At 45.1% G+C, this 19,520-nt stretch overlaps 1 protein-coding gene across 1 annotated transcript in view; it reads right to left on the reverse strand.

Annotated features, from left to right (window-relative positions):
* Positions 1–16,288, reverse strand: part of LOC143785157 (up-regulator of cell proliferation-like) — a 99,501-nt gene extending 83,213 nt beyond the window's left edge. The window contains exon 1 of the mRNA XM_077273848.1: positions 16,237–16,288. The gene's annotated coding sequence lies outside the window, so the exon portion shown is untranslated. The remainder of the gene's footprint in view (positions 1–16,236) is intronic.
* Between the last annotated feature and the right edge of the window lie 3,232 nt (positions 16,289–19,520).

The raw sequence follows: 19,520 nt of genomic DNA on the forward strand, positions 1-19,520 counted from the left end.
ATTGTGTATCTGGATGATATTCTGTTTTTTTCGGATGATTGGGAGTCTCATGTTAAGCAGGTCAGGATGGTCTTTCAGGTCCTGCGTGACAATGCTTTATTTGTGAAGGGCTCAAAATGTCTTTTTGGAGTCCAGAAGATTTCTTTTTTGGGTTTCATTTTTTCTCCTTCTACTATTGAGATGGACCCAGTCAAGGTTCAGGCTATTCATGACTGGACGCAGCCTACATCTGTTAAGAGTCTTCAGAAGTTCTTGGGTTTTGCTAATTTTTACCGTCGCTTCATAGCTAATTTTTCTGGCGTTGTTAAGCCTTTGACGGATTTGACCAAGAAGGGTTCTGATGTGACTAATTGGTCTTCTGCAGCTGTGGAGGCCTTTCGGGAGCTGAAGCGTCGGTTTTCTTCGGTTCCGGTCTTATGTCAGCCAGATGTCTCACTTCCCTTCCAGGTGGAGGTTGATGCTTCCGAGATTGGAGCGGGGGCTGTTTTGTCGCAGAGAAGCCCCGATGGCGCTGTGATGAAGCCATGTGCTTTCTTTTCAAGAAAGTTTTCGCCTGCCGAGCAGAATTATGATGTCGGTAATCGGGAGCTGTTGGCTATGAAGTGGGCATTTGAGGAGTGTGTTATGACCCCAATGGCGAGGGTCTCAGAGGAACGTGGAAGTCTGCAGAATACAAAAATCCAGCTCATAGGGCAGTGGTAACTGGGTTGACCATATATCTACTCCTAACGCCAACACTAGAAGTAGCCGGGGATCATTCCTACGTTGATTCTAGATGACACGCGCCAGCCGGAGAATCTAGCTACCCCTAGTAGAGGAAAACAAAGACCTTTCTTGCCTCCAGAGAAGGGGACCCCAAAGCTGGATAGAAGCCCCCCACAAATAATGACGGTGAGGTAAGAGGAAATGACAAACACAGAAATGAACCAGGTTTAGCACAGAGAGGCCCGCTTACTGATAGCAGAATAAAGAAAGGTAACTTATATGGTCAACAAAAACCCTATCAAAATCCACACTGGAAATTCAAGAACCCCCGAACCGTCTAACGGTCCGGGGGGAGAACACCAGCCCCCCTAGAGCTTCCAGCAAAGGTCAGGATATAGATTTGGAACAAGCTGGACAAAAATACAAAACCAAAACAAATAGCAAAAAGCAAAAGGCAGACTTAGCTGATATAACTGGAACCAGGATCAGTAGACAAGAGCACAGCAGACTAGCTCTGATAACTACGTTGCCAGGCATTGAACTGAAGGTCCAGGGAGCTTATATAGCAACACCCCTAACTAACGACCCAGGTGCGGATAAAAGGAATGACAGAAAAACCAGAGTCAAAAAACTAGTAACCACTAGAGGGAGCAAAAAGCAAATTCACAACAGTACCCCCCCCCTTAGTGAGGGGTCACCGAACCCTCACCACGACCACCAGGGCGATCAGGATGAGCGGCATGAAAGGCACGAACTAAATCGGCCGCATGAACATCAGAGGCGACCACCCAGGAATTATCCTCCTGACCATAGCCCTTCCACTTGACCAGGTACTGAAGCCTCCGCCTGGAGAGGCGAGAATCCAAGATCTTCTCCACCACGTACTCCAACTCGCCCTCAACCAACACCGGAGCAGGAGGCTCAGCAGAAGGAACTACAGGCACAATGTACCGCCGCAACAAGGACCTATGAAATACATTGTGAATAGCAAACGACACAGGAAGATCCAGACGAAAAGATACAGGATTAAGGATTTCCAATATCTTGTAAGGCCCAATAAAACGAGGTTTAAATTTGGGAGAGGAGACCTTCATAGGAACAAAGCGGGAAGAAAGCCATACCAAATCCCCAACGCGTAGTCGGGGACCCACACCGCGGCGGCGGTTGGCAAAGCGCTGAGCCTTCTCCTGTGACAACTTCAAGTTGTCCACCACATGATTCCAGATCTGCTGCAACCTATCCACCACAGAATCCACCCCAGGACAGTCAGAAGGCTCCACATGACCCGAAGAAAAGCGAGGATGGAAACCAGAGTTGCAGAAAAAAGGCGAAACCAAGGTGGCGGAACTAGCCCGATTATTAAGGGCAAACTCAGCCAACGGCAAGAATGTAACCCAATCGTCCTGATCAGCAGAGACAAAACACCTCAAATAAGCCTCCAAAGTCTGATTGGTTCGCTCCGTCTGTCCATTAGTCTGAGGATGGAAAGCAGACGAAAACGACAAATCAATGCCCATCCTACTACAAAAGGATCGCCAGAACCTGGAAACGAACTGGGATCCTCTGTCTGACACAATATTCTCAGGGATGCCGTGCAAACGAACCACGTTCTGGAAAAACACAGGAACCAGATCGGAAGAGGAAGGCAGCTTAGGCAAAGGAACCAAATGGACCATCTTGGAGAAGCGATCACATATCACCCAGATAACGGACATGCCCAGAGATAGCGGAAGATCAGAAATGAAATCCATGGAGATATGTGTCCAAGGTCTCTTCGGGACAGGCAAGGGCAAGAGCAAACCGCTGGCACGAGAACAGCAAGGCTTAGCTCGAGCACAAGTCCCACAGGACTGCACAAATGACCGCACATCCCTTGACAAGGAAGGCCACCAAAAGGACCTGGCCACCAGATCTCTGGTGCCAAAAATTCCCGGGTGACCTGCCAACACCGAGGAATGAACCTCGGAAATGACTCTGCTGGTCCATTTAGCAGGCACAAACAATCTGTCAGGTGGACAAGAGTCAGGCCTATCAGCCTGAAATCTCTGCAACACACGTCGCAGATCCGGAGAAATAGCTGACAAGATAACTCCATCTTTAAGAATACCAACAGGATCAGCGACTCCAGGAGCATCAGGCACAAAGCTCCTGGAAAGCCTCCACGGCAGCAGGAGCCCAGTTAGCTACATCGGAGCCCTTCTTGGTCATATCCGTCAAAGGTTTCACAATGCTAGAAAAATTAGCGATAAAACGACGGTAGAAGTTAGCGAAGCCCAAGAACTTCTGAAGACTCTTAACTGACGAGGGCTGAGTCCAATCAAGAATAGCTCGGACCTTGACTGGGTCCATCTCCACAGCAGAAGGGGAAAAAATGAACCCCAAAAAGGGAACCTTCTGTACACCAAAGAGACACTTTCAGCCCTTGACAAACAAAGAATTTTCACGCAAAATTTTAAAGACCAACCTGACCTGCTCCACATGCGAATCCCAATTATCAGAAAAAAACAAAATATCATCCAGATAAACAATCAAAAATTTATCCAGATACTTCCGGAAAATGTCATGCATAAAGGACTGAAAAACTGAAGGCGCATTGGAGAGCCCAAAAGGCATCACCAAGTACTCAAAATGACCTTCGGGCGTATTGAATGCGGTTTTCCATTCATCACCTTGCTTAATGCGCACAAGGTTGTACGCACCACGAAGGTCTATCTTGGTGAACCACTTGGCACCCTTAATCCGGGCAAACAAGTCAGACAACAGCGGTAAAGGATACTGAAATTTGACAGTGATCTTATTTAAAAGCCGATAATCAATACAAGGTCTCAAAGATCCGTCCTTTTTTGCCACAAAAAAGAATCCCGCACCAAGAGGGGAAGAAGACGGACGAATATGTCCTTTCTCCAAAGACTCCTTGATATATGAACGCATAGCGGTATGTTCAGGTACCGACAGATTAAACAGTCTTCCCTTAGGAAATTTACTGCCTGGGATCAAATCTATAGCACAGTCACAGTCCCTATGAGGAGGCAGTGCACTGGACTCAGACTCACTGAAGACATCCTGATAATCAGACAAATACTCCGGAACTTCCGAAGGCGTAGAAGAAGCAATAGACACAGGCAGGGAATCCCCATGAATACCACGACAGCCCCAACTTGAGACTGACATAGCCTTCCAGTCCAGGACTGGATTATGGGTCTGTAACCATGGCAGCCCTAAAACAACCAAATCATGCATTTTATGTAAAACCAGGAAACGTATCACCTCGCGGTGTTCAGGAGTCATGCACATGGTAACCTGTGTCCAATACTGCGGTTTATTTGCTGCCAATGGTGTAGCATCAATACCCCTAAGAGGAATAGGATTTTCTAATGGTTCAAGAGTAAAACCACAGCGCTTAGCAAATGAGAGATCCATGAGACTCAGGGCAGCACCTGAATCTACAAACGCCATGACAGGATAAGATGACAGTGAGCAAATCAAAGTTACAGACAGAATAAATTTAGGTTGCAAATTACCAACGGTGACAGGACTAACAACCTTAGCTATACGTTTAGAGCATGCTGAGATAATATGTGTAGAATCACCACAGTAGTAGCACAAGCCATTCCGGCGTCTATGAATTTTCCGCTCATTTCTAGTCAGGATTCTATCACATTGCATTAAATCAGGTGTCTGTTCAGACAACACCATGAGGGAATTTGCGGTTTTTCTATCACATTGCACCGAATTAGGTGTCTGTTCAGACAACACCATGAGGGAATTTGCGGTTTTGCGCTCCCGCAACCGCCGGTCAATTTGAATAGCCAGTGCCATAGTATCATTCAGACCTGTGGGAATGGGAAAACCCACCATAACATTCTTAATGGCTTCAGAAAGGCCATTTCTAAAATTAGCGGCCAGTGCACACTCGTTCCAATGTGTCAGCACGGACCATTTCCGAAATTTTTGGCAATACACTTCAGCCTCGTCCTGCCCCTGAGACATAGCCAGCAAGGCCTTTTCTGCCTGAATCTCAAGATTGGGTTCCTCATAAAGTAAACCGAGCGCCAGAAAAAACGCATCAAGATCAGCCAATGCCGGATCTCCTGGCGCCAGCGAAAAAGCCCAATCCTGAGGGTCGCCCCGTAAGAACGAAATAACAATTTTTACTTGCTGAGCAGAATCTCCAGATGAACAGGGTCTCAGGGACAAAAACAATTTACAATTATTCACGAAATTCCTAAACTTAAACCTGTCTCCGGAAAACAGTTCAGGAATCGGTATTTTAGGTTCTGACCTAGGATTTCTGATAACATAGTCTTGTATGCCCTGCACACGAGTAGCCAGCTGGTCCACACTTGTAATCAAGGTCTGGACATTCATGTCTGCAGCAAGCATAGCCACTCTGAGGTAAAGGGGAAGAAGAAAAAAAAAAACTCAGAATCTTCTTTCTTATAATCCCTCTTCTGCAATGCATTAAACATTTAATACTGGCCTGGCAAACTGTTATGACCCCAATGGCGAGGGTCTCAGAGGAACGTGGAAGTCTGCAGAATACAAAAATCCAGCTCATAGGGCAGTGGTAACTGGGTTGACCATATATCTACTCCTAACGCCAACACTAGAAGTAGCCGGGGATCATTCCTACGTTGATTCTAGATGACACGCGCCAGCCGGAGAATCTAGCTACCCCTAGTAGAGGAAAACAAAGACCTTTCTTGCCTCCAGAGAAGGGGACCCCAAAGCTGGATAGAAGCCCCCCACAAATAATGACGGTGAGGTAAGAGGAAATGACAAACACAGAAATGAACCAGGTTTAGCACAGAGAGGCCCGCTTACTGATAGCAGAATAAAGAAAGGTAACTTATATGGTCAACAAAAACCCTATCAAAATCCACACTGGAAATTCAAGAACCCCCGAACCGTCTAACGGTCCGGGGGGAGAACACCAGCCCCCCTAGAGCTTCCAGCAAAGGTCAGGATATAGATTTGGAACAAGCTGGACAAAAATACAAAACCAAAACAAATAGCAAAAAGCAAAAGGCAGACTTAGCTGATATAACTGGAACCAGGATCAGTAGACAAGAGCACAGCAGACTAGCTCTGATAACTACGTTGCCAGGCATTGAACTGAAGGTCCAGGGAGCTTATATAGCAACACCCCTAACTAACGACCCAGGTGCAGGTAAAAGGAATGACAGAAAAACCAGAGTCAAAAAACTAGTAACCACTAGAGGGAGCAAAAAGCAAATTCACAACAGGAGTGGCGACATTGGCTCGAGGGAGCTAAACATCGTGTGGTGGTCTTGACTGATCACAAGAATTTTATTTATCTCGAGTCGGCCAAGCGGCTGAATCCCAGACAGGCTCGTTGGTCGTTGTTTTTCTCTCGTTTTGATTTCATGGTCTCGTACCTGCCGGGTTCGAAGAATGTGAAGGCTGATGCTCTTTCTAGGAGTTTTGTGCCTGACTCTCCTGGAGATTCAGAGCCGGCTGGTATCCTTAGAGAAGGGGTGATTTTGTCTGCCATCTCCCCAGATTTGCGACGTGTGCTGCAAGAGTTTCAGGCGGATAGACCTGACCGCTGTCCACCGGAGAGACTGTTTGTCCTGGATAGATGGACCAACAGAGTCATCTCCAAGGTTCATTCTTCGGTGTTGGCGGGCCATCCTGGAATATTTGGTACCAGAGACTTGGTGGCCAGGTCTTTTTGGTGGCCTTCCTTGTCGCGGGATGTGCGTTCCTTTGTGCAGTCTTGTGGAATTTGTGCTCGGGCTAAGCCTTGCTGTTCTCGTGCCAGTGGTTTGCTGTTACCTTTGCCTGTCCCGAAGAGGCCTTGGACGCACATTTCCATGGATTTTATTTCAGATCTCCCTGTCTCTCAGAGAATGTCTGTCATCTGGGTGGTGTGTGATCGTTTTTCTAAGATGGTCCATTTGGTGCCCTTGCCTAAGTTGCCTTCCTCCTCCGAGTTGGTTCCACTGTTTTTTCAAAATGTGGTTCGTTTGCACGGGATTCCTGAGAACATTGTTTCTGACAGAGGATCCCAGTTTGTGTCTAGATTTTGGCGGACCTTTTGTGCTAAATTGGGCATTGATTTGTCTTTTTCGTCGGCCTTCCATCCTCAGACGAATGGCCAAACCAATCAGACCTTGGAGACTTATTTAAGATGTTTTGTTTCTGCTGATCAGGACGACTGGGTTACTTTTTTGCCGTTGGCCGAGTTTGCCCTTAATAATCGGGCTAGTTCTGCTACTTTGGTTTCTCCTTTTTTTTGTAATTCGGGGTTTCATCCTCGTTTTTCCTCAGGTCAGGTGGAGCCTTCTGACTGTCCTGGAGTGGATGTTGTGGTGGATAGGTTGCATCAGATTTGGAATCATGTGGTGGACAATTTGAAGTTGTCACAAGAGAAGGCTCAGCTCTTTGCCAACCGCCGTCGCTGTGTGGGTCCCCGACTTTGCGTTGGGGACTTGGTGTGGTTGTCTTCTCGCTTCGTTCCTATGAAGGTCTCCTCTCCTAAGTTCAAGCCTCGGTTTATCGGTCCTTATAAGATTCTGGAAGTCCTTGGCCCTGTGTCATTCCGTCTGGACCTCCCGGCATCATTTGCTATTCATAATGTGTTCCATCGCTCGTTGTTGCGGAGGTATGTGGTACCTGTGGTTCCTCCGGTTGAGCCTCCTGCCCCGGTGCTGGTTGAGGGAGAATTGGAGTACGTGGTGGAGAAGATCTTGGATTCTCGTGTTTCTAGACGGAGGCTCCAGTATTTGGTCAAGTGGAAGGGCTATGGTCAGGAGGATAATTCTTGGGTTGTCGCCTCTGATGTTCATGCGGCCGATTTGGTTCGTGCCTTCCATGTGGCTCATCCTGATCGCCCTGGGGGTTTTCATGAGGGTTCGGTGACCCCTCCTTAAGGGGGGGTACTGTTGTGAACTCTGTTTTCTGGCTCCCTCTTGTGGTCACTGGTGGTATGGTGTGACTTTTGCTTTGGGCTCCCCCTGGTGGCTTTGTTTGTTATCCTGCTGGTCTCTGGCTATCAGCTGGTTCGTTATCCTCTGGGAGGTTCCTATATAGCTCTGTTTTACTTCCACTTGTTGCCGGCTGTCGATGTAATCAGTGCTACTCAGATTCCTTCTGACTACCTCGCTCCCAGTCCATCCAGGACAAGCTAAGTTTTGTTTGCTCATTTTTTGATCAGCAGTGTTTATCATGTTTTCTTGTCCAGCTTGCTAAAATGTGATTCCCTCGCTTGCTGGATGCTCTAGTGGACTGAGTTTCTCCCCACACACCATTAGTTGGTGCGTGGGTTCTTGAAATCTCAGGATGGTTATTTTGTAAGGGTTTTTTATTGATCGCATAGACCCCTGCTCTATTTTCTGCTTTCTAGTACTAGTGGGCCTCTTTTGCTGAATCTGATTTCATCCCTACGTATGTGCCTTCTTCTTCTTCACCGTTAATGTTTGTTGGGGGCTTCTATATCTTTGGGGATTATTTCTCTGGAGGCAAGCGAGGTCTTTCGTTCTCTTTAGGGGTAGCTAGTTCCTCAGGCTGGCTCGAGACGTCTAGGAATTTTTTAGGCACGTTCGCTGGCTACCTCTAGTTGTGTTGGATAGGTTCAGATTTGCGATCAGTCCAGTTACCATCTCCCTAGAGCTTGTCCTTAGTTTATTCACTTGCTGGTCTATTCGTGATCTTCAGCCACTAAGGATCATAACAGTTTCCCCAGTGGAGACGCACTAATAATGCACCTAATCCACACACGCAGGGCCGGCCCGAACGTATAGGCAAACTAGGCGGCCGCCTAGGGCGCCGACCCTAAGGGGGCGCCAGAGAAAAAATAGAAAAAATTATAAAAAATCTTTTCAAAAGGCAAAAAGTTTTAGGGATGGAAAGAAAAGTGAACATAAATTTTTTTACCATAAATTTAAAAGAAAAACCGTTGAGCTTAAATTTACGCACGGAAAGGAGGCGCTAAACTACGGACGTGAGTCGTTTGTATCGTCTGCTGACAGGTGTTTGATCTCGCGCGTTTATTTTGCTCCTAAGCTTTCAAATGTTGGCAAAGCAAAGCAAACAACCAAAAATGCACACTTAGCACACACTACACTAAGGGGGCGCCCGAGAGAAAAAAATACGCATACTTAACCCTCCGTCAGGAACAATGGATCTACTGCCAAGAACAGTAGGGGGGCAACAAAATAGTTTCGCCTAGGGTGCCGTAATCTCTCGGGCCGGCCCTGCGCACACGACTTTATATACAGTGGGGCAAAAAAGTATTTAGTCAGTCAGCAATAGTGCAAGTTCCACCACTTAAAAAGATGAGAGGCGTCTGTAATTTACATCATAGGTAGACCTCAACTATGGGAGACAAACTGAGAAAAAAAAATCCAGAAAATCACATTGTCTGTTTTTTTAACATTTAATTTGCATTTTATGGTGGAAAATAAGTATTTGGTCAGAAACAAACAATCAAGATTTCTGGCTCTCACAGACCTGTAACTTCTTCTTTAACCCCTTAAGCCCCGAGGGTGGTTTGCACGTTAATGACCGGGCCAATTTTTACAATTCTGACCACTGTCCCTTTATGAGGCTATAACTCTGGAACGCTTTGACGGATCTTGGCGATTCTGACATTGTTTTCTCGTGACATATTGTACTTCATGTTAGTGGTAAAATTTATTCGATATAACTTGCGTTTATTTGTGAAAAAAATGGAAATTTGGCGAAAATTTTGAAAATTTCGCAATTTTCCAACTTTTAATTTTTATGCCCTTAAATCACAGACATATGTCACACAAAATACTTAATAAGTAACATTTCCCACACGTCTACTTTACATCAGTACAATATTGGAACCAAAATTTTTTTTTGTGACGGAGTTATAAGGGTTAAAAGTTGACCAGCAATTTCTCATTTTTACAACACCATTTTTTTTTAGGGACCACATCTCATTTGAAGTCATTTTGAGGGGTCTATATGATAGAAAATACCCAAGTGTGACACCATTCTAAAAACTGCACCCCTCAAGGTGCTCAAAACCACATTCAAGAAGTTTATTAACCCTTCAGGTGTTTCACAGGAATTTTTGGAATGTTTAAATAAAAATGAACATTTAACTTTTTTTCACACAAAATTTATTTCAGCTCCAATTTGTTTTATTTTACCAAGGGTAACAGGAGAACATGGACCCCCAAAGTTGTTGTACAATTTGTCCTGAGTACGCTGATACCCCATATGTGGGGGTAAACCACTGTTTGGGCGCATGGCAGAGCTCGGAAGGAAAGGAGCGCCATTTGACTTTTCAATGCAAAATTGACTGGAATTGAGATGGGACGCCATGTTGCGTTTGGAGAGCCCCTGATGTGCCTAAACACTGAAACCCCCTACAAGTGACACCATTTTGGAAAGTAGACCCCCTAAGGAACTTATCTAGATGTGTGGTGAGCACTTTGACCCACCAAGTGCTTCACAGAAGTTTATAATGCAGAGCCGTAAAAATAAAAAATCATATTTTTTCACAAAAATGATCTTTTCGCCCCCAATTGTTATTTTCCCAAGGGTAAGAGAAGAAATTGGACCCCAAAAAATGTTGTGCAATTTGTCCTGAGTACGCTGATACCCCATATGTGGGGGTAAACCATTGTTTGGGCGCATGGCAGAGCTTGGAAGGGAAGGAGCGCCATTTGACTTTTCAATGCAAAATTGACTGGAATTGAGATGGGACGCCATGTTGCGTTTGGAGAGCCCCTGATGTGCCTAAACATTGAAACTCCCTACAAGTGACACCATTTTGGAAAGTAGACCCCCTAAGGAACTTATCTAGATGTGTGGTGAGCACTTTGACCCACCAAGTGCTTCACAGAAGTTTATAATGCAGAGCCGTAAAAATAAAAAATCATATTTTTTCACAAAAATGATCTTTTCGCCCCCAATTTTTTATTTTCCCAAGGGTAAGAGAAGAAATTGGACCCCAAAAAATGTTGTGCAATTTGTCCTGAGTACGCTGATACCCCTTATGTGGGTGTAAACCATTGTTTGGGCGCATGGCAGAGCTTGGAAGGGAAGGAGCACCATTTGACTTTTCAATGCAAAATTGACTGGAATTGAGATGGGACGCCATGTTGCGTTTGGAGAGCCCCTGATGTGCCTAAACATTGAAACCCCCCACAAGTGACACCATTTTGGAAAGTAGACCCCCTAAGGAACTTATCTAGATGTGTTTTGAGAACTTTGAACCCCTAAGTGTTTCACTAAAGTGTATAGCGCAAAGCCGTGAAAATAAAAATTCTTTTTTTTTTTTCACAAAAATGATTTTTTAGCCCCCAGTTTTGTATTTTCACAAGGGTATCAAGATAAATTAGACCCCAAAAGTTGTTGTCCAATTTGTCCTGAGTACGCTGATACCCCATATGTGGGGGGGAACCACTGTTTGGGCGCATGACAGAGCTCGGAAGGGAAGGAGCGCCATTTGGAATGCAGCCTTAAATGGATTGGTCTGCAGGCGTCACGTTGCATTTGCAGAGCCCCTGATGTACCCAAACAGTACAAACCCCCCACAAGTGACCCCATATTGGAAACTAGACCTCCCAAGGAACTTATATAGATGTGTTGTGAGAACTTTGAACCCCCAAGTGTTTCACTATAGTTTATAACGCAGAGCCGTGAAAATAAAACATCTTTTTTTTCCCACAAAAATGATTTTTAGCCCCCCAAATTTTTATTTTCCCAAGGATAACAAGAGAACTTGGACCCCAGAAGTTGTTGTTCAATTTGTCCCGAGTACGCTGATACCCCATATGTTGGGGTAAACCCCTTTTTGGGCGCACGGGAGAGCTCGGAAGGGAAGGAGCACTGTTTTACTTTTTCAACGCAGAATTGGCTGGAATTGAGATTGGACGCCATGTCCCGTTTGGAGAGCCCCTGATGTGCCTGGACAGTGGAAACCCCCCAATTATAACTGAATCCCTAATCCAAACACACCCCTAACCCTAATCCCAACGGTAACCCTAACCACACCCCTAGCCCTGACACACCCATAATTCTAATCCCAACCCTAATCCAAACCGTAAATGTAATCCAAACCCTAACCCTAACTTTAGCCCCAACCCTAACCCTAACTTTACCTCCAACCCTAGCCCTAACCCTACCCCTAACCCTAAACGTGACTGAAATACGTGGCACTGAAATACGTGGCACTGAAATACGTGGCACTGAAATACGTGGCACTGAAATACGTGGCACTGAAACACGTGGCACTGAAACACGTGGCACTGAAACAGGTGGCACTGAAATACGTGGCACTGAAATACGTGATACGTGGCACTGAAATACGTGGCACTGAAATACGTGGTACTTAAATACGTGGCACTAAAATATGTGGCACTAAAATATGTGGCACTGAAATATGTGATACGTGGCACTGAAATACGTGACACTTAAATACGTGGCACTGAAACACGTGGCACTGAAATACGTGATACGTGGCACTGAAATACGTGGCACTGAAATACGTGGCACTGAAATACGTGGCACTGAAATACGTGGCACTGAAATACGTGGCACTATGACTGTCAGAAAATGTTCATTAAACGGTTAGGGGTGAGGTTAGGGGTAGAGTTAGGGTTAGGGTTTGGATCCCTTTATCACCTTGATGGTGGTGGGTGGCTTTTCAGTGTGTTTTCTGTTTTTTTTTTCGATAAAAACGCATGCGTTTTTAACGCAAACGCATGTGCTTAAAAACGCAAGAAAATACTGCAGGCTGTATTTCTGAAAATGAACACATGCAGAAAAAAAACGCATGCGTTTGAAAACGCGATCAAACGCGTACAAAAAAACGCATGCGTTTTCAATGTTAAATATAGGGAAAAACGCATGTGTTTTTTTGTGCAAAAAACGCTGCAGACAAAAACGCAAGTGTGAAACCAGCGACGCTTTTTATAGCAAAATAGTTTTTGCGTCTCCACATTTTGAGACCTATAATTTTTCCACATTTTGCTCCACAGAGTCATGTGAGGTGTTGTTTTTTGCGGGACGAGTTGACGTTTTTATTGGTAACATTTTCGGACACGTGACCGTTTTTGATCACTTTTTATTCCGATTTTTGTGAGGCAGAATGACCAAAAACCTGCTATTCATGAATTTCTTTTGGGAGAGGCGTTTATACCGTTCCGCGTTTGGTAAAATTGATAAAGCAGTTTTATTCGACGGGTCAGTACGATTACAGCGATACCTCATTTATATCATTTTTTTATGTTTTGGCGCTTTTATACGATAAAAACTATTTTATAGAAAAAATAATTATTTTGGTATCGCTCTATTCTCAGGACTATAACTTTTTTATTTTTTTGCTGATGATGCTATATGGCGGCTCGTTTTTTGCGGGACAAGATGACGTTTTCAACGGTACCATGGTTATTTATATCTGTCTTTTTGATCGCGTGTTATTCCTCTTTTTGTTCGGCGGTATGGTAATAAAGCGTTGTTTTTTGCCTCGTTTTTTTTTTTTTTCTCTTACGGTGTTTACTGAAGGGGTTAACTAGTGGGGCACTTTTATAGGTGGGGTCGTTACGGACGCGGCAATACTAAATATGTGTACTTTTATTGTTTTGTTTTTTTTATTTAGATAAAGAAATGTATTTATGGGAATAATATATATATTTTTTTTTATTATTTATTTAGGATTTTTTTTTTTTTTTTTTTACACATGTGGAAAATTTTTTTTTTTACTTTTTTACTTTGTCCCAGGGTGGGACATCACAGATCATTGATCTGGCAGTGTGCACAGCACTCTGTCAGATCTGCGATCTGCTGTGCAGGGCTGCAGGCTTACCAAGTGTCTGCTCTGAGCAGACACTCGGTAAGCCACCTCCTTCCCTGCAGGACCCGGATGCCGCGGCCATCTTGGATCCGGGACCTGCAGGGAGGAAGAAGGTAGGAGACCCTCGGAGCAACGCGATCACATCGCGTTGCTCCGGGGGTCTCAGGGAAGCCCGCAGGGAGCCCCCTCCCTGCGCGATGCTTCCCTATACCGCCGGTACACTGCGATCATGTTTGATCGCGGTGTGCCGGGGGTTAATGTGCCGGGGGCGGTCCGTGACCGCTCCTGGCACATAGTGCCGGATGTCAGCTGCGATAGGCAGCTGACACCCGGCCGCGATCGGCCGCGCTCCCCCCCGTGAGCGCGGCCGATCGCTATGACGTACTATCCCGTCGGTGGGAATTAAGGCCCACCCCACCTTGACGGGATAGTACGTCAGATGGGATTAAGGGGTTAAGAGTCTCCTCTTTCCTCCACTCATTACCTGTAGTAATGGCACCTGTTTAAACTTGTTATCAGTATAAAAAGACACCTGTGCACACCCTCAAACAGTCTGACTCCAAACTCCACTATGGTGAAGACCAAAGAGCTGTCAAAGGACACCAGAAACAAAACTGTAGCCCTGCACCAGGCTGGGAAGACTGAATCTGCAATAGCCAACCAGCTTGGAGTGAAGAAATCAACAGTGGGAGCAATAATTAGAAAATGGAAGACATACAAGACCACTGATAATCTCCCTCGATCTGGGGCTCCACGCAAAATCCCACCCCGTGGGGTCAGAATGATCACAAGAACGGTGAGCAAAAATCCCAGAACCACGCGGGGGGACCTAGTGAATGAACTGCAGAGAGCTGGGACCAATGTAACAAGGCCTACCATAAGTAACACACTACGCCACCATGGACTCAGATCCTGCAGTGCCAGACGTGTCCCACTGCTTAAGCCAGTACATGTCCGGGCCCGTCTGAAGTTTGCTAGAGAGCATTTGGATGATCCAGAGGAGTTTTGGGAGAATGTCCTATGGTCTGATGAAACCAAACTGGAACTGTTTGGTAGAAACACAACTTGTCGTGTTTGGAGGAAAAAGAATACTGAGTTGCATCCATCAAACACCATACCTACTGTAAAGCATGGTGGTGGAAACATCATGCTTTGGGGCTGTTTCTCTGCAAAGGGGCCAGGACGACTGATCCGGGTACATGAAAGAATGAATGGGGCCATGTATCGTGAGATTTTGAGTGCAAACCTCCTTCCATCACCAAGGGCATTGAAGATGAAACGTGGCTGGGTCTTTCAACATGACAATGATCCAAAGCACACCGCCAGGGCAACGAAGGAGTGGCTTCGTAAGAAGCATTTCAAGGTCCTGGAGTGGCCTAGCCAGTCTCCAGATCTCAACCCTATAGAAAACCTTTGGAGGGAGTTGAAAGTCCGTGTTGCCAAGCGAAAAGCCAAAAACATCACTGCTCTAGAGGAGATCTGCATGGAGGAATGGGCCAACATACCAACAACAGTGTGTGGCAGCCTTGTGAAGACTTACGGAAAACGTTTGACCTCTGTCATTGCCAACAAAGGATATATTACAAAGTATTGAGATGAAATTTTGTTTCTGACCAAATACTTATTTTCCACCATAAAATGCAAATAAAATGATAAAAAAACAGACAATGTGATTTTCTGGATTTTTTTTTCTCAGTTTGTCTCCCATAGTTGAGGTCTACCTATGATGTAAATTACAGACGCCTCTCATCTTTTTAAGTGGTGGAACTTGCGCTATTGCTGACTGACTAAATACTTTTTTGCCCCACTGTATAAAGTTTTATCAAGGTTAAGTAACAGGAAGTATCCAAAACAAAACCATTGTATAAGGGTATGTTTCCACGTTCAGGATTGCATCAGTCTTTGGTCAGGATTTTATGCAAGTAAAATCCTGACCAAAACTGCACCTGAGGTCACTGGCAGGTCACCTGCGGTGTGCCTGCGTGTTTTGCTCATAGTAGCAACATGCTGCGTTTTGAAAAAACGCACAACGCATGCGTTTTCGCGGCAAAAACGCATGCGTTTTTTAACGCATAGTGGAGTCTGGATTTCATAAAATCCCATCCACTATGCTGTAACATCTGGACGCTGCGTTTTTGACGCTGCAGAAAAACGCAGCGTCAAAAACGCAGCGTTTCCTGAACGTGGAAACATACCCTAAGAATCACGACAAACTAAAATGAGACAAAAATGCAAATAACAAAATGTAACTAATTGGTGTAAAAATGCGACAAAATCTGAAAACTCAAAAACGCACCAAATGCTCATGGTGTGAACGTAGTCTAACTTTCACTGAAAAATAAATCATGTAAACCTGCACGAAAAATTGTCCTAAACAATATCAAAGTCTGTGGGTGATTCCAGAGTCAGACTTCTGATGAGTGTATGTACAGCGGCGTGAATGGACAGCAGACGACCAGATAATGACCGGTGTGCACACAGCGATGTGTAAAAGGTGCAGCGTGCACATAGCGATGTAAAAGGCGCAGCGTGCGCCAGGATGGCCCGTCCAGTGCACGTTAGTAATGGCGGCTCCTGCGCCCCTCCACTGAGGACGAGCACATGAAGCTGTCACAGTCGGACATGGCCACAATTTACAGATGTGACTGCCCGAGGTTTAGTTCGTCCTGTAAGATAACGGCATTTACAATAAACATATAAACAGCTGAAGCAGAATGGCAGGACTGACTCACCCGACCCAGCAGAGCTGCAGCAGCCTCCTCCGCGCCGGCTGCAGGGATCTGTGAGGATATAGTGACTATATACTGTATATATATATAAGGGTGGGGGGAGCGCCCGATAAAGGGAATGATTTCTCGGAAAGCCGATTTATTTTCACTTTCTGTTTTATTCAAATCCTGTTATTTATTCATTTTGAGCTCTGGCCATTAACCCTTTCTAACTGGAAGGAGATACGGTGCACAGCCAGTAAAGCAGAAGCAGGACTGATGCGGCCCCCAGGACTGACGCGGCCCCCACAGTGTATACCTGGAAAGCGCGGCCTGTAGTGACCAGGAGAACTGAGAGGAAGAGGGTATTACTGACATACACCATGCAGCAATGCTGCCATACTGTGCACATACATAATAAGAACATAATGCATACATATCAAATGTATTCATACTATAAGCATGTACTCATGGCCAAAACTGTTGGCACCACTGGATTTGTTCCAGAAACAAAACAAAAAAAAATGCAAATTGGACTTAATTTCACACAAAACCCCACAAACTGACCAGACAAAATTGTTGCCACTTTTACAAAAATATAGTAAACAACTTTGTTTCCAGCATGTGATGCGCGTTCAGACTCAACTATGGCAAGTAACAGGTGTGGGCAACATGAAAATCGCACCTGAAACCAGATAAAAAGGGAAGAAGTTGACTCAATCTGTGCACTGTGCTTCTGTGTGTGTCACACTAAGCATGGAGAACAGACAAATGAGAATTATTGGAGGAATGGAATTTTAATAAATTACAAAACTGGCTGTTTGACTCTCACAGGTACAGATACAGGGCACAACTAAGCTTAAGGACACACACATACACCACACTTCCAGCAGACTAGTGAATGCAGCTCTGGAGTATAATACAGGATGTAACTCAGGATCAGTAATGTAATGTATGTACACAGTGACTGCACCAGCAGAATAGTGAGTGCAGCTCTGGGGTATAATACAGGAGGTAACTCAGGATCAGTAATGTAATGTATGTACACAGTGACTGCAGCAGCAGAATAGTGAGTGCAGCTCTGGAGTATAATACGGGATGTAACTCAGGATCAGTAATGTAATGTATGTACACAGTGACCGCACCAGCAGAATAGTGAGTGCAGCTCTGGAGTATAATACAGGATGTAACTCAGGATCAGTAATGTAATGTATGTACACAGTGACTGCACCAGCAGAATACTGAGCGCAGCTCTGGGGTATAATACGGGATGTAACTCAGGATCAGTAATGTAATGTATGTACACAGTGACTGCACCAGCAGAATAGTGAGTGCAGCTCTGGGGTATAATACAGGATGTAACTCAGGATCAGTAATGTAATGTATGTACACAGTGACTGCACCAGTAGAATAGTGAGTGCAGCTCTGGGGTATAATACAGGAGGTAACTCAGGATCAGTAATGTAATGTATGTACACAGTGACTGCACCAGCAGAATAGTGAGTGCAGCTCTGGGGTATAATACAGGAGGTAACTCAGGATCAGTAATGTAATGTATGTACACAGTGACCGCACCAGCAGAATAGTGAGTGCAGCTCTGGAGTATAATACAGGATGTAACTCAGGATCAGTAATGTAATGTACACAGTGACCGCTCCAGCAGAATAGTGAGTGCAGCTCTGGAGTATAATACGGGATGTAACTCAGGATCAGTAATGTAATGTATGTACACAGTGACCGCACCAGCAGAATAGTGAGTGCAGCTCTGGAGTATAATACAGGATGTAACTCAGGATCAGTAATGTAATGTATGTACACAGTGACTGCACCAGCAGAATAGTGAGTGCAGCTCTGGAGTATAATACAGGAGGTAACTCAGGATCAGTAATGTAATGTATGTACACAGTGACTGCACCAGCAGAATAGTGAGTGCAGCTCTGGGGTATAATACAGGAGGTAACTCAGGATTAGTAATGTAATGTATGTCCACAGTGACTGCACCAGCAGAATACTGAGTGCAGCTCTGGGGTATAATACAGGAGGTAACTCAGGATCAGTAATGTAATGTATGTACACAGTGACTGCACCAGCAGAATAGTGAGTGCAGCTCTGGGGTATAATACAGGAGGTAACTCAGGATCAGTAATGTAATGTATGTACACAGTGACTGCACCAGCAGAACAGTGAGTGCAGCTCTGGGGTATAATGCAGGAGGTAACTCAGGATGTCAGGACTCGCCTGACTAAAGCTGCTCATTTTGTTCCGTGCACCGGCCTCCCATAAGCTAAAGATACAGTGAACTTGGTTATACAGAATGTCTTTCGGTTGCATGGGGTCCCGGATGAGATCATCCCTGACCGTGGAGTACAGTTCACTTCAAGATTCTGGAAGGGGTTTTGCTCTGCACTCAATATTAATGTCTGTCTCTCTTCTGCTTGCCATCCCCAGACTAATGGTCAGACAGAGCGTACCAACCAGACGCTGGAACAATATCTAAGATGCTATGTCAGCCATCTCCAGGATGATTGGTTGGAGTTGTTGCCGTTAGCCGAATTTTCATATAATAATTCTCAGAGCGCCTCCACTAAGTTCACTCCTTTCTTTGCCAATCTGGGTTATCATCCGTGTATTTTACCTAGGTCTCCAATTAATTCTCCGGTTCCGGCAGTGGAGGAAAGGCTGACTGCGATGAGACAAAATCTGGAGGTTCTGAAGGAATCCCTGACCACAGCTCAAGAACGTTATAAGAGATCGGCTGATAGATTCCGTAAACCTGCACCCATGTTCAACGTAGGAGATTCCGTGTGGTTAGCAACTAAGAATCTGAAGTTAAACGTTCCTTCACAAAAACTTGGGCAGAAATTCATTGGTCCTTTCAAGATCAACGGTATTGTGAGCTCTGTGTCCTGCCGGCTGAAGCTGCCTAGGACTATGAAGGTACACCCAGTTTTTCATGTATCTTTACTAAAGCCTGTATCTCCTAATACCTTCCAGGGACGTGTTGTGCCACCTCCGCAGCCTGTGGTGATTGATGGGCAAGAACAATTTGTGGTGGAGGAAATTATTGATTCCAGGATTCGCAGGAATCGGCTCCAATATCTGATAAGATGGCAGGGATATCCCCCTGAGAAAGACTCTTGGGAACCTGTGGAAAACATCAATGCCCAACAGAAGATCTCTCGTTTTCATCAAAGATTCCCCGAGAAAACAGGTCCAGGATCATCCTGAGGCCGCTTCTAAGGAGGGAGTAATGTCAGGACTCTGAACATTTTGATTACCTTTTGTGCATTACTGCCCTTTTCCAAGAT

The sequence above is a fragment of the Ranitomeya variabilis genome, chromosome 7 (genome assembly GCF_051348905.1).
Source record: "Ranitomeya variabilis isolate aRanVar5 chromosome 7, aRanVar5.hap1, whole genome shotgun sequence".
NCBI classification, from domain to species: domain Eukaryota; kingdom Metazoa; phylum Chordata; class Amphibia; order Anura; family Dendrobatidae; genus Ranitomeya; species Ranitomeya variabilis.